We start from the raw sequence: 4,719 nt of genomic DNA, 5'->3' as shown, positions 1-4,719 counted from the left end.
CCCAGCTACTAGGAGGGCTGAGGCAAGAGAATTGCTTGAACTGAAAGGCAGAGGTTGCAGTGAGTGGAGGTTGCAGTGAGCCAAGATCATGACACTGTACTTCAATCTGGACTACAGAGCAAGACTCCGTCTCAAAAAAACAAAAACAGGCCAGGCACGGTGGCTCACGTGTGTAATGCCAGCACTTTGGGAGGCCAAGGTTGGCAGATCACTTGAGGTCAGGATTTCAAGACCAGCCTGGCCAACACGGTGAGACCCCTTCTCTACTAAAAATACAAAAATTAGCTGGGCATGGTCGCAGGCACCTGCAATCCCAGCTAGTCGGGAGGCTGAGACACAAGATTCTCTTGAACCCTGGAAGCAGAGGTTACAGTGAGCTAAGATTATGCCACTGCAATCCAGCCTGGGTGACAGAGCAAGACTCTGTCTCAAAAATAAAAATAATAAATAATAACAAAAGAAAAAATAGATATGCATTCCTAGTCCCTTGGAGCTGCAGCAACAAAGCTGGTGATATATTTTGGGTGTTTCTAATCAATGTTTTCCATGAGCTACACTGCAAGTCTCAACCTTGACCCTGCTACAGTAATCATCTATTACAAATTGAAACAAGAGCCATAACTCTGTCTCCTACTAAAATATTCTAATTGAGACATGTTAACAGAATACATTTCTTTGGGTGAGAAAGTATCCACCAGGGTGGGGAACAGATGGCCCACCGATTGTGCTGTGGCCCTAACCACCAAGGACTCACGAATCATCCACAGCAAGGCTGGTGACTCAAAAAGAACACTAAATTGCTCTTTTACATTAATTCTTAAACCTTGAGAAACCAAAGTTCTCTTTGTAACAGACTTGACAAAGGATGAAGTCAGGATGATCTGGCTATTCCAAATATGTGGAGGGCATTCCAATTTTGTTAAAATGAAACCCAGCCTTTGAAAAGGCCCGGACTTCCCACAATGTGTGGTATTTATAGTGTGGAGGGCACTGTAGAGAAGTTATCAGAGGGTTCCTGATGGCAAGATCCACGGAAACTCTGCCATGTGCCAGTCAGGAGACAACTATTTCCATAAGACACCTCATTTCACCCTACAGAGTCCACAGACTGTTCCACATTTCACCCTACACAGAGTCCACAGACTGCTCCACAGTCTCCCACGTAAGAGTTGGTGCATCTCTGCTGAGCTACTTCTGACTTCATCCTTTCTCAACTGCTTCATGTTTCACCCTCCACAGAGTCCACAGACTGCTCCACCTTTTACCCTACAGAGTCCACAGACTGCTCCACATTTCACCCTACAGAATTCACAGATTGCTCCACATTTCACCCTACAGAGTCCACAGACGGTTCCACATTTCACCCTACAGAGTTCACAGATTGCTCCACATTTCACCCTACAGAGTCCACAGACTTCTCCACATTTCACCCTACAGAGTCCACCGACTACTCCTCATTTCACCCTACAGAGTCCACAGACTGCTTCACATTTCACCCTACAGAGTCCACAGACTGCTCCACATTTCACCCTACACAGAGTACAGTGACTGCTTCACAGAATACTACCGAAGGGACCATCAAATGATCCCCAAGAAGTAATGAGCGCCTTAAAAGTAAGAAAGCCAACCTCCTCCCCCTCTCTTAACTCCCTCTCCTCATTTCCGCAGAACCAAAGAAATATGAAGGGCCAGTGACGCCCCACTGAAGAATGTTCTCCTGCTGGTTACACTCTGTACATAGCGAGCACAACACTGCTCCGTGCTGCATGAGGCTACTATTCTATACTACACTAGTATGATCTGTGTGTTCTATTCTATACTATTCCATTCTCTACGATAGAATACTACAGCTTCATTCTATGCTATAAAATACTGTACTATCTGTTCTATTCTATTCTATTTTCTTCTATATGGAAAGGAGTTAGCCAGCTTGCTTTAGGCCGACAGTAAGGGAATGGTCCCAGAGAGCCTCCAGCCCATGTTTTGTGCAGATAGGGGGACTTGCACGGGGGGCTCGCCTAAACATGCTCATAGCAGACTAAGGGTCCCTATGCACATGGGGGAATGGGGTGGAACCACCAGAAATTTGCTCCTTAGACAGGGAGCCCAGCCCCATCAGCTTCTATATAAAAGCCCTTGTAGTCAACTGCGAAGGGGGCGACCAGCAACCTGCTCTCAGGACCCCTCTTTTCGCTGAGAGCTTAACTTTTAGCTTAATAAGTTCCACTGAACTCACTCTTCGATGTCCCTGTGCCTGTTTCTTCCTGGTCATGAGACAAGAACCTGGACCCAGCTGAGCTAAAGAGCAAAACTCCTGCATCAGTGCTACAGAACACTATCCTCTCTGTTCTGTGCCATGCGACTCTACTATTCCACATCACACTACGTAATATTAATACTATGCTGTGTGTTCTAATCTAGACTGTATTATGCTATGCAATATTATGTCATTAGTTCAACTGTATACTCTACAATACTATCCCACTTGTTCTATTCTAGACCATGTAATACTATTTGTCCTATTGCATACTATACTACATAATGTTACACTGTTTCTTCTATTCTATGCTACCCTACATAACATTATACTATTTGTTCTATTCTGCGCTACTCTATATAATTCTATTCTGTGTGTTCCATTCTATACAATACTTTGCATCATTTTACCATGTTCCACGATACAAGAGTAGAGTCAGTTATACTTTCATAATCTCTTTTCCAAGCTCTTAACCAGTAAGAAATATGATGTTTTACTATGCCTCACATAAATGCACATTTCATGATAATCAATGCCATTTTCTATGGTTATAGAATTCTGTCTCTATGATTCTATTGATATGGCTTCTTTGGGCTTTTCTGTAAGTCCTCTGCAGTGTCTGGTTTCCTAGTGAACAGATGACTAAGGTCCCGATAAGATCCTACAAAACCAGCATTCACACAGGCTCACCTGTGTGCACACTGCTGGACTCCGTGTTGAAGGAGTGACAGGAAGACAGACGGCTGTCGGTGGATGGAAGGCAACAAGCACAGAGTAGATTCCAGAACTGAGACATGTACCAAGGCTCTGGCACAGCTGAGGGTCGATCCCAATTCTAGCCTCTCACAGAAAGGTAGAGGAGACTTAGCACAAAGAGCATGGAACTTTGCTTTCATAAAGCAAATGCTTACCATCCACTGTGAGGAGCTCAAGGAGAAATGGCAGTAGGCTCTACTAATAACTACTGCTTTAAAAAATGGAAGGGGGCTGACTCTCTTTTCGGACTCAGCCCGCCTGCACCCAGGTGAAGTAAACAGCCATGTGGCTCACACAAAGCCGGTTTGGTGGTCTCTTCACACAGATGCGCATGTCATTTTGGTGCCGTGACTCGGATAAGGGGACCTCCCTTGGGAGATCAATCCCCTGTCCTCCTGCTCTTTGCTCTGTGAGAAAGATCTACTTACGACCTCTGGTGGAGACCAACCAGCCCAAGGAACATCTCACCAATTTTAAATTGGGTAAGCAGCCTCTTTTTACCATCTTCTCCAACCTCTCTCACTATCGCTCGACCTCTTTCTCCTTTCAATCTTTGCGCCACCCTCCAATCTCTCCCTTCTCTTAATTTCAATTCCTTTCATTTTCTGGTAGAGACAAAGGAGACACGTTTTATCCATGAACTCAAAACGCGGTGCCGGGTAATAGACTGGAGAAGGCAGCCTTCCCTTGGTGTTTAATCATTGCAGGGACGCCTCTCTGATTACTCACCCACGTTTCAGAGGTGTCTGACCACGCTGCAGGGACGCCTCCCTTGGTCCTTCACCCTTAGTGGCACGCCCCGCTTTTCTGGGGGAGGGGTAAGCACCTCGACCCCCTTCTCTCCCTGTCTCTAGCCCTTCTCTGCTTTTCTGGGGGAGGGACAAGCACCCCAAACCCTTCTCTCCCTGTTTCTACCCCTTCTCTGCTTTTCTGGGGGAGGGGCAAGAACCCCGACCTCTTAATTTTGTGCCCCAGTCCATTACTTCCACTCTCCGACCCCTTTCCTGCTTTTCTGGAGGGCAAGAACCCCCGAATTCCTTCTGTGTCTCTACTCTCTCTTTTCTCTGGGCTTGCCTCCTTCACTATGGGCAACCTTCCACCCTCCGTTCCTCCTTCTTCTCCCTTAGCCTGTGTTCTCAAGAACTTAAAAACCTCTTCAACTCACACCTGACCTAAAACCTAAATGCCTTATTTTCTTCTACGATGCCGCTTAACCCCAATACAAATTCAACAGTAGTTCCAAAGAGCCAGAAAATGGCACTTTCGATTTTTCCATCCTACAAGATCTAAATAATTCTTGTCCTAAAATGGGCAACTGGTCTGAGGTGCCTGACATCCAGGTATTCTTTTACACATCGGTCCCTCCCTAGTCTCTGTTCCCAATGCAACTCGTCCCAAATCTTCCTTCTTTCCCTCCTGCCTGTCCCCTCAGTCCCAACCCCAAGCTTCACTGAGTCTTTCCAGACATCCTATTCTACAGACCCCTCTGACCTCTGTCCTCCTCGCCAGGCCAAGTTAGGTCCAATTTTTCCTCAGCCTCCACTATAATCCTTTTATCACCCCCCTTCCTCACACCCGGTCTGGCTTACAGTTTCATTCCTCGACTAACCCTCCCCCACCTACCCAGCAATTTCCTCTTAAAAAAGTGGCTAGCGCTGAAGGCATAGTCAAGGTTAATGCTCCTTTTTCTTTATCCGACCTCTCCC

Source organism: Trachypithecus francoisi, unplaced genomic scaffold, assembly GCF_009764315.1.
Source record: "Trachypithecus francoisi isolate TF-2019V2 unplaced genomic scaffold, Tfra_2.0 Lachesis_group13, whole genome shotgun sequence".
NCBI lineage: Eukaryota > Metazoa > Chordata > Mammalia > Primates > Cercopithecidae > Trachypithecus > Trachypithecus francoisi.
The sequence above is the reverse complement of the archived record's forward strand: the minus strand, read 5'-3'. Positions refer to the sequence as shown.